Below are 12,074 nucleotides of genomic sequence, written 5' to 3'. Positions count from 1 at the left end.
CAGCCCCAGCCCTAGCTCCCCTGTCACCACATCCCCACAGTCTAGCCCACTGATATTGCCTGCTATAGACTCAGCCCTGATCCAGTTTTGGAGCCACCCTGAGGTGGGCATTTCTGAGTTTTTATCTTCCAAGAGGCTCTCAGGTCTCCTTTGCTGGTGAACAGGTCCAGAATATGAGGGTCTGGTGATGACTAGAGTGCTCCCTTATTTCAAAGTTCACATGTTTTATGAGTTAAATTGTGTTGCCCCTTCATCCCTCCAAATATGTTGAAGCCCTGGCACGTGTGAGTGTGACCTTGCTTGGAAATAGGGTCTTTGCAGATGTAGTCCAGTTAAGATGAGATTGTACTGGATTAAGGTGGGTCTTAAATCCAATGACTAGTGTCCTTCGAAGAAGGAAATTTGGACACAGAGACACACAGAGAGGAAAATGCCATATGAAGAGACAGAGTCACACAGGGAGAATGTCATGTGAAGATGGAGGCAGAAATTGGGGTGATGGAGCGGCAAGCCAAGGATGGCTGGTAACCACTGGAAGTGAGGAGAGAGCCAAGGATCCTTTCCTAGAACCATCAGAGGGAATATGGGCTTGCCAACACCTTGTCCTCAGACTTCTCTTCTCCAGAACTGTGAGAGAATAAACTTCTGCCGTTTAAAGCCACCCAATTTATGGCAATTTGTTATGGCAGACCTAGAAAATGAATACACATGGCTTTTGAAAACATTCAAGAGTTTTTTGCAATTTTCTTCCAGCACCTACCTACTTTTATTCCCAGAACTTCTCCTTGGTGGCCGTTCCAATGATCACTTTGTATAGCATTGATGAGGTCAGGAACAATCACACCTGTCAAAATGGTAGACTGGTTAAAGAGAAGATAGTTTCTCTCTACCATGTTTGCTACGCAATCATTAAAATGAGATGGAGAGATATATTTCTTGTTACGGAAATGATATAGCGTTGTGTGGGAAAGGCGAGTTAACAAATAGTATGTATTATAACATTTTTTATTTTAAAATATACAAGTATACAAAGATACATAAAAATAATTGTGGCAAGGAGTATGTCAAAAGGCAAATAGTAGTTACCTCTGGGTAATAGGATTATGGGTGATTTCTAGATTCATATTTATTAACATCAATTTTCTAAATTTATATAAAGAACATGTATTTATTGTGTGACACAAAGTTATTTTTAAAATTGACAGCAAATAAATGCAGTTTATACTCAGCTGCATCTTTTATATGCTAAGCTTCTCTTTGGTTGTGTTTTAAGCACAATACTATGTCTTAAATTGGATTATGTTTTACTTCCTCCAGCCAATAATTTAGAATATCTGCTCTATTTGTGAAACAGGATTGCTTTAAACACCAAATGAGAAGTATCTAATAGAAATATAAACATGTATGTCATTTGCTATTCCTATTTAAACTCTGAACATTTTGAAACATTTAAACAAAATAAGCTTGGAGCCCCTTATTATATTAGATTAAATACGCAACAATCTTCTCTCCTGTAGTGTTTCTTAGAAACTACTGCAAAATTAATTGTTCCTGAGCACAGGCCTCATGGAATGGACTTCCTCAAACACCTAGCCTAACTAGCATTCCAAAGTCCTTGACCTGAACTTTGGGTTTCTCTATGACCTGGGCTCAATCTGCCTCCATTTATTTCTCTGCAGGAGGGAGTGCTTCACTTGGGTAGGACTCGTGAGCTCACTGTTCAAGAACGCATCTTTTGCATGTCTACATTCATGTTTCTTTATCTTGGCATACCTAAAAGTCTTCCTTTCATGCCTCCTTTCCTACCTCTGTGGTTCTTAACCTCCTTTGAGTCATACAGATAGTTGAAAATCTGCTGAAGACCACCAGCTCTTCCTTGAAAAATGCTCAGATGCACAGAATTTTCACAAATAATTTCAGGGCCTATCCATGCTCCTTGAAACTTGCTTACGTCCCCATGGATGCTGGGTTAAGACTCTTTAAATTGGACTCCCATCCATTGCAGTGCTCAAGTCACACATAGGTCGCTCTTTTGCCCTGAAGTCTGTCTGTCTTGGTCAGTTCAGACCACATGAATCCTTCCTCCTTATATGTTTTTGCCACTGACGTTTTGTAGGATTTATTTCTCATATGACCTTATCCTATTCATTATAAGTCATGTGTTTGCCTTGGTTCTCTCCTTGAAGATGGGGACTCCATTATAACGCTTTGTATTTCCTACAGTTTCTAGAGAAAATGTCCTTACCCATAGTAGGTTCTCAAATATTTGCTAATGCAAATTTCCCTTCATGATGGGTTTTTTCTTTTGTAGATTTGTAGATTTGTAGTTTTGTAGATTTGTAATTTTATTTTTTCAGTTTTACGTATGATTTTAGGATGAAGCCCAAGGATTTGATAAATACACAGTTTAGATATTCATGATGGGGTGGTACAAACACTGAGTTTGGGAGCAAATGGACCAGGGTTTAAACCCTAGCTTTGCCGCTTACTAGCTTTATGAGCTGAAAATCTTAATTTCTCATAATATCTTTTCCATGTGTAGGGATAATAACACATATATGCCTTGCAGGGTGAAGATTACATGACTATTTAAGGAGACTAGCACAGATGAAGACTACTTCACATGAAGGAGGCTCTGAAAACAAGAGCAGTTATAATTCCTTATGAAACACTCTGTGTTTCATTTTGCTTTATGCAGTTGCTCTCTCCAACGGGTAAGGAAGGAAGAAGCTCATTTGTTGTATTCCCAAGATCTCACACAAGGATGATGTTTATTTCCAAAAGCAAAATGCATCTCCCAGACAATCCTTTGTCACTTTAGTTATTAAAATCTTCAATTTCTTGGTATTGATATTTCTTTATTGAAAGGAAATTATTTTCTTCCCATCACCTGGCAAGAAGTGGAAGTTATATTCCCTTCTCTAATAAGAGAGACAGGACAACACGAGAAAATGAGAAATGGAAGTAAAAGCTGACTAAAACGTACACTCTATTGGCTTATCTCTAAATATTTCTGTCACACACTTTTAGTTTCAAAAATTCTTAAAAACAGGGAAGATTTACTATGAATTGAATATTGAACACGGAAGTTAAAATAACAGTAAAGCTCATGGGGCTTTGACTATTATGTTTTGTTGGCATTGTTTTCATAGTTGAATACACTTTTTTTCAGTAACAGTTTGGTCCCATTACATAAACTAAACTTTGGAAGAACACACATAGAAATGTTTTTTTGTTTGTGTTTTTGTTTTGTATTGAGTGTGAACGCTGCTCAGCATGCATGCTTTTTGCTCCCCACGCGAGGATTTCTTTGACAAGCTTCATGAGCTGGTGGACAGCTCCTGATCTGGAGAAGCTGCTCCTCAGGGCCTGGGCTCAGTGCACCAGCCCAAGTCCAGGGACACACTGAAGCACTGCTGTGGGATTCAGATAAGGGGGAGTGACTTCCCTCATCAGTCTACTGGTGTCCGTTGTTGTCACTGCCAAGTCTAACCCTTGAAACTCTCATTATTTTTTAATGTTAAAGTTAGGGTAGGAACTGTATGCAAATTAATAAACCACAACTTCATCCATTTGCATTTGTTCTCTATTCTCTATCACAAGAAATATCAAGCATTTTAATAAAATAAATAAAGGCCTAATTTTGATTCTCCACATAGGGCCTGTGGGGTCAAATCAGGGTCACTGTGTCAACTCTCCTTTAAGTCTGTGGGATGGGTAATTTTATGTGTCAACTTGACTGGGCCATGGGGTACCCAGATGTTTAGTCAGATATTATTGCAGGTGTGTCTCTGAGGGTGTTTCTGGATGAGATTAGCATTTGAATGGGTAGATTCAACAAAGCAGGTTGGCCTCCCTAATGTAGGTGGGGCTCCCCCAATCAATCCAATCAACTGAAGACCTGAACAGAACAAAAAGGCTGAGTAAGGGGGACCTCGTCTTGCCTGACTGCCTTGAGCTGGAGCATTAGCCTCTCCTGCCTTGGGACACAAACTGAAACACGAGCTCTTCTTGGGTCTGGAGGCTGCTGGCTTTCAGACTGGAATTTACACTACCTGCTTCTTGGAAGAGGTCATCGAGAGGACATGACTGCCAGTAGATCCTTGAGCTGGACCTGGGCAATCGGAGGCTCCTCGCCTCTCCCCTGTCCTTGGAATGTATGCTCTGCCCCTGGTTCCCACAGCCAGAACCATTTTCAAGGACACAGACTTGAGAGAGCAATGTGAGATCTTCCAGACTGGATATGTGACTGAACTCCGTTAAGGCCTCTGTATAAACATTTAAGAATCTGTCAAGCAGGTGTGGCCATTTGTTGATCTTGCGGCCACTCAAGACAAGCCTCACCTGTAACTTCCCTTGTTGGTTAAAACTGCCACCTGCCAATCTGGAGTGGTGTGCCTTTCTTCAGTCTCTCTGTGCCCTCTGTGTACTGGGCTAGTCTGTGAACTAATATTGCCCTCCTGCTTCTTAGGTTGCTGGCCTCAGCCTGGAACTGCACCATTGCGTCCCCAGCTTGCCAGCTGCAGATCTTGGGACTTCTCAGCCTCCACAATTGTGTCGGCCAATTCTCTATGCTAAATCTCTTCCTCTCTGTGTATACAGCCTATGGGTTCTACTTCTCTGGAGAACCCTGACTAATCCAGTCCCTAAGGAACAGTGTGACATCCTAAACCCTCTTTCTTGGAAAAATGGAATGGAGTAAACGATTAGGTCATCCTACTGAAAAAGTTCTTTGTCAATGTACTGATAATTTAACCAAAGATTGGCTTCTTCTGGATGACTAATCAGCCTGTTTTCTTGGTCTGCTACTCTCAACGCTTTATGAGGCATCACTTTCAATTTCTTTGAATCCTTGAGTTTCTCATATTCATAGAGAAGTTTGAGGTAAATTGTTCAAGACGAACATTTTAATCAGATTAGGAAAGAAGCCTTTTTACAACATTTAGCATGATTACCATGTAAATCTCCATTACTTGGGCTCACGTGGCTGAAAGGAAAGAGCTCAGCTTTTAGTGTCAATAGATGGAATTTCAAGTTCAAGTTCTATCACTGATAAGCTTTGTGACCTTGGGTAATTTGTATAATCACCCCAGGTCTTCAGTTTTTCACTTGAAAAACTGTGGTGATGATGATGATGATAGGAATAATTCGTGCTCCACACACAACACTGGGTTTTTATGGAAATCAAACGAAATAATGCATGTGAGAGTCGTGGCCACTCTTGAAAGTTTAGCTCAGCTGCTTTGTTCCAGGACAAACCTTCCCTGATGCCTTGTTTCCTTTTCCTCTCTCTCACATTGGGTACGCACTCTCAGTTTTCTGATTACTTAGTTTTTTTCCTCTCTACTTGTCTCATGGCAAATTTATTCCTTCACGTTAGAATAATTAGATTATAAGTTTCTGAAGATAGAATTAATGTCTAAGTCATCCTTTTGCAGCTTAAAATATTTATAAAAAATTTCCTATGTGTAGTAAGTATTAACAAATACCTATTGGGGATTAAGCAAATCTGGTTCCCAATGAGTTTAATAAATGATCAATTCATTGATTTATTCAAAATTTGTTTCTTCACTAATAATAACCTGTTTATAAAGTCTTTGTGTTTTTTTGATAGGATGACTTCCACATTCTTTTAAAAAAAGTGTGGGCTCAGATAATGTGCATTTTAGGGTTCTCTGGTGTCACCAATGAAAGGAGGGAGGAGATCCTCTCAGGGCGTTTTGCTCTCTGGAGGAATCCTTGGAACTTTGCATAATGTTGGAGCTGGGGGGAGGATCCCCCAAATGACTGAAATGGAGTGCATGTCCACCCAAATGAGTTGGGACACTGGGGGCAATTTTAATTTTTTTTTTTTTTTAAGATTGGCACCTGAGCTAAAAACTGTTGCCAATCTTTTCTTTTCTTTTTTCTGCTTTATCTCCCCAAATCCCCCTGTTACATAGTTGTGTGTCTTAGTTGTGGGTACTTCTAGTTGTGGCGTGTGGGGCGCTGCCTCAGGGTGGCCTGATGAGCGGTGCCATGTCTGCGCCCAGGATCCGAACCTGCAAAACCCCGGGCCACTGAAGTGGAGCGAGTGAACCTAAAACCACTCGGCCACGGGGCTGGCCCCTTAATCTTTTTAAAGGAACTAAAGTAATGAGATAATTTTTGCTCTCATGGGTTTCTTGGACCCTGGAGTTGCAAATTTGTATGTGCTACTCATGGAGTACAAAGCTAACTGTATAAGGGGCAAGGGTTTTCTGTGGGGGCTTTTTTACAAAGGCAATAATCTCACTCATGAGGGCTCTACCCTTATGACCTCATGACCTCGCAAAGACCCCCACCTGCTACTCCCAGCACCTAGGAGGTTAGGATTTCAACATGTGAATTTTAGGGGGACACAGTCTTTGAGACCATAGCAATGTCTATGCCCGAATTTCCCCTTTTATTAAAAATGAGGACATTAGTCCCATTAGAGTTGGGGGGCCCACTCTACTCCAGCATGACCTCATCTTAGCTAATTATCTTTGCAATGACCCTATTTCAAATAAGGTCACATTCTGAGATACTGGGTTAGGACTTCAATATATGGATTTTCGGGGAGTCCAATTTAACCTCTAACACAGGGCAAATCACTGTCCTGAAATCTGGGGAGAATCACAGCTTACCTGGAGCAAAAGCTGCTGGAGCCACTGACTAGTACGAATGCTTAAACCGTAATTGATGACTTGCTGGAGGCTGAGGGTGGACTAGCTTGAGAGTTAAAACTCCTGGGGGCCCAGTCTTACGGAGGGGCCTACACTTTCATGAGTTTTATCTCCAGGAGTCCCACCAGGTTTTCATTGTGAAGACCAGAGAAAAATCCCAGTGTGCTCCAGGCCAGGGGAGAATTTCCCATTTTGAAATAGTTCCAGAGCATTCTGCTCTTTGTAACAAAAGGTGTCAACTTCAGCCCCTCTACCCTCCTGTCTCGTATAAGGGGAGAAACAAAAGGTAAACAGTTCTGAAGGTCACAGCCCAAGGACTTCGGCCCAAATGAAAAAAGGAGATCTAATCATAAGATTACAGAATGCTTCCCTTCCCTACTACCTTACCACCACATCAACAGCGCTCCAGTATAATTACAGTGGATTACGACCGAGAGAGCTGCAGCATAGATTCTATTAAGGATGGAGTTTCTAGGGAAACCCGAAGATAAATGCTATAAATCAAAAGAGGAGACCAAAAGGAGGGCAATAGAAGAAATTGAAGCCTCTGACACCTGCAGCCACAACAAATGTTAAATACAGCCTAGAATAAGTGATGCCAGCAGATGGCCAAATAAGACATCCTTGGCACGTATGGCCCCCTCAACAACAGTAATTTGGCATCCACCAGTGGACACAAGTTCCTCTGTGGGAGAGTAGTGATCTAGGTAGGAGGTTGTGAGACCTGGGTGCAGTCCAAGATCAAGGAGAGCTGTTTTGAAAAGCCAGGCTCACACCCTGGTGGTGGACTTGCTGATTGTGGTCCCAGTTACAACTCTGTACCTGAGGACACAGCTATAGTTGCCTTTGGCTTTGGTCCTGTCACCAGCACCATATGTCAAGGGACTGGGTAGGCGTCACACCTACCTGTGTGTCAGGTAATAGGCATACAGACCTTGATCCTGGCTGTGGACTCTGAAGTGGCCCTTGAACCAGTCCAGCCCCTCTTGGCTGCAGCCCAGGAGCTGCTAGAGCTAAGTCCACTGAAGTCGGGCTGTAGACTGTAGATTATGAAACGGCTCCAGCCCATGCCAGCTGCAGTCTATGAATGAGCCTGCTGGCACAGGGACCAGGCAGAAGACATTCCTTTCTGCACCCCCCAGAGATGCTGAAGGACCCTATAAGTGGCTTCCAGTTCCCTCACAGTCACAGTGTTCCAGCAGTCCTGAGGGTTCAGGGTCCCAGTGGGAGACACTCCTGTCTGCTCCCTCGGAGATCCTGAAAGGGCCCTATGCTTGGCTCCACCCTTCTCACAGTTGCAGTCTGCCAGCAGACCAGCCAGTCCAGGACCCAGCAGGAGAGATCCTGGAAGGGCCCTATCCTCAGGTCAGTTCTAGCCCCTCTCAGCTGCAGTCGGTGAGCAGTCCTGCTGGCACAGGGACTCAGCAGATAACACACACGTCTATGCCTTAGGAGATGCTGAAATGGCCCTAAAGTTGGCTCCATCCCCTCCAGATGCAGTCAGGGAGCAGTCCAGCCCACTCAGGGACGTGGCAGGGACATGTCCATCTGTGCCTCCAGATCCAGGTCTGGAGACCTGAGTCTTGACCTGAAACAGCCCTGAGACTTGATTCCAGCCCCTGTCAGCCATGGTTCAGGCCCAGTCCTGCTCACCTATGGATCCATTCAGTGACCAGGCTGGAGCCCTCCCAGGGACCTGGTGGTAGCCACACCCATTCATGCCTGGTAGTAGCTCTGCTGTCTGAAGACCCAACTGTGGACCCTGAAGTGGACACTTGTCCCCATGCCACTTCACTTAACAAGGTACAAGAAGTAGTTCCATCCACCCAAGGACTAGACAGAATCTACACCTGCCTGAGTCCCTGGTGGTAATAAGCCTGCCAACTCTGGACCCACTGTAGAACCAATGAAAACTCTGACTTGCTCCAACTGCCATTCCGGAGATATTCTCATCTGCCTGGGGAACCAAAAAGAGAATGTCTTTACTTGCTAAAACCAGTCTGTACGGACTGGAACAGATGTTTGCTCCTTCAAATGCATTGGTATCAATACAAGGATACACAGATCACACACTACGTGAAAAGGTGCTCAACATCACTAAGCATCAGGGAGACAAAAATCAAAACCACAATGAGATGTGATCTCACACCTGTTAGAATGGCTATTACAAAAAGACAAGAGATAAGTGCTGGCAAGGTTGTAAAGGAAAGGGAACACTGTAACACTTTTGTTGGGAATGTAAATTGGTACAGCAATAATGGAAAACCGTATGGAGGTTCCTCAAAAAATTAGAAATAGAACAACTATATGATTCAGCAATCCTACTTCTGTGTATATATCCACAGGAAATGAAATTACTATCTTGAATAGATCTCTGCACCCTCATGTTCACTGCAGCATTATTCACAATAGCGAAGACATGGAAACCACCTAAGTGTCCATTGATGGAGGAATACATAAAGAAATATGTATTATGTCTATATATATACATATATATGTGCCTATATATAGTGGAATGAATGGAATATTATTCAGCCATAAAAAAGAAAAAAACCTTGCCATTTTTGACAACATAGATTGACCTTGAGGGCATTATGCTAAGTGAAATGTCAGACAAATAAAGACAAATACTGTATGATAACACTTATATGTGGAATCCAAAAACAGCTGAACTCAGATGCAGATAATGGAATGGTAGTTGCCAGGGGCTGGGTGTGGGGGAAAAGGGGAGATGTTGGTCAAAGGGTACAAACTCCTGGTTATAAGATGAATAAATTCTGAGGACCTAATGTAGAGCATGGTGACTACAGTTAACAATGCAGTATTATATACTTGAAAGATACTAAGGGAGTAGATCTTAAATGTTCTCACCACAAAATAAAATTGTAATTATGTGAGGTGATGAATGTGTGAACTAACCTTATTATGGCAATTATTTTGTGATATATATGTGTATCAAATCATCACGTTATACACCTAACTTACACAATACTATATATTAATTATATCTCAGTAAACCTGGAAAAAACCCACATGTAAACACGGCCTAACTCCTAGCAAGATAAACATAAAACCTCGCACCTAACAGTCTTTCCTCAATTCCTATTCCCTGAAACGTCACGTGTCTTTCAACAAAAAATTATAAGGCATGCTAAAATGAAAGGAAAAACACTGTGTGAAGAGACAAAGCAAGCAAAAGAACAAGATTAAGATAATGCAGAGATTTTGGAATTATTCGGATGGGGAATTTAAAATAACTATGATTAATATTGCTAAGGGCTCTAATGAAAAATGTGGACAAAATGCAAGAACAGATGGATAATGTAACCAGAGAGATGGAGACTCTTATAAAGAATTCAAAGGAAATGCTATAAATCAAAAACACTCTCACAGAAATGAAGAATACCTTTGAAGAGCTGATCACTAGACTAGTCATGGCCAAGGCAAGAATCAGTGTGTTTGAAGATATTTCAATAGGAACTTTTAGACTGAAATACAAAGACAAAAGTGAATGAAAAACAGGGAACAGAATATTAAAGAACTGGGCAATTACAAAGGCGGTAACATATGCATAATGGGAATGACAGAAGGAGCAGGAAGAGAGAAAGGAGCAGAAAAAATATCTTTAATAATAGTGGCTGAGAATTTTCAAAATTAGTGACAGACACCAAACCACATATCCAGAAAGCTTAGGGAACACCAGCAGGATTACAAAAAATCTACACCTAGCCATACTGTATTAAAATAGCAGAAAATCAAAGACAAAGAAAAAAATCTTGAAAATATTTGGAGGAAGAATATACACCTTACCTACAGAGGAACAAAGGTAAGAGTTACGTTGGACTTCCCCAAACTGGAAGCAACCAAGATGTCCCTCAATAGGTGAATGGATAAACAAACCGCGGTATATCCATACAATTGCATATAAATCAGTAATAAAAGAAATGAGCTATCAAGCCTCCAAAAGACGTGGATGAATCAGAAATGAATACTGCTAAGTGAAAGAAGCCAGTCTGAGAAGGCTACATACTGTACAGTTTCAACCATGTGACGTCATTCTGGAAAAGGCAAAACTAGAGAGTGTAAAAAGATCAGTGGTGGCCAGGGACTTGTGAGGTGATGGGATAGGTATGAATAGGTGGCCCATAAGGAATTTTTAGGATGGTGAAATTATTTGTATCACACTGTGATAGTGGATTATGCATTTGTCAAGATCCATAGACCTGCACAATGCAAGAGTGAACCCTGATGTAAACTTTGGACTTTAGCTAATAAAAAATTTTAAAACATATTCATTTCTTCATTCAATTAATTCAGTAAACATTTATTGTGTGCCTTTCTTGTGTCAGTGCTCTTCTAGGTGCTGTGGATATGGCAGTAAAAATAAAGTCCTGGTCCCACGGATTTTACATTGTACTTGAAGAGGCAGATAGTAAACAAATCAATACATAAATGTGCTAGATGGCAATAAGTAAAGCCTGGGAAGCAGGACAGAGAATGACAATGGGGAAAGGCTGCTACAGGGTCATCAGGAAAGGCCTTCCTTTTAGGAGTTATGAAAGGAATTGAGAGGGCAAGCCATGTGGATGCCGCAGGAAGAGATTTCCAAGGAAATCAAATTTCTAGTGGAAAGGTCCTGAGATGTGAGGGTGCCTGGTGTGCTGGAGAAATGGCAACGAGGCCAGTGTTTGTGGAGGGGAGAGACAGAGGAGGAGAGTGAATGGAGATGGAAGAGAGGGACATCATGTGGTGGGGGGAGTATGGGGAGGTGACAGGGGGCTGTTTGTGAGGGTTTGGGATTTGACTGTGAGTAAAAAGGTCAGGCAAGGAATGGATGAGAGGGGAGAAGTGATCTGATTTGATAGGTTTTAAAGAATTTCTCTGATGTTGGGGGGAATAGAGTTTTGGAAGACCTGTATTGCTGTAAACTTCCATCTTAATACCACTTTTGCTGAATTCCATAGGTTTTGGTATGTTGTGTTTTCACTTTCATTTGTTTCCAGGTATTTTTTAAATTTCTACTTTGATTTCTTCATTGATCCAATAGTTGTTCAGTATCATGTCATTTAGTCTCCGCATATTCATGACTTTCCCAGCTTTCATTTTGTAGTTGATTTCTTGTTTCATAGCATTGTGGTCGGAAAAGATACTTGATATGATTTGAATCTTCTTAAGTTTATTGAGGCTTGCTTTGTTTCTCAACATATGGTCTATCTTTGAGAGTGTTCCACGCATACTTGAGAAAAATGTCTATTCTGCTGCTTTTGGGTGGAATGTTCTATATATGTCAATTAAGTCTATCTGGTCTAGTATTTCATTTCAGGCCAATGTTTCCTTGTTGACTCTCTGTCTGGATGATCTATCCATTGATGTAAGTGGTGTGTTAGA

Source organism: Equus asinus, chromosome 7 (genome assembly GCF_041296235.1).
Source record: "Equus asinus isolate D_3611 breed Donkey chromosome 7, EquAss-T2T_v2, whole genome shotgun sequence".
Lineage (NCBI taxonomy): Eukaryota > Metazoa > Chordata > Mammalia > Perissodactyla > Equidae > Equus > Equus asinus.
The sequence above is the reverse complement of the archived record's forward strand: the minus strand, read 5'-3'. Positions refer to the sequence as shown.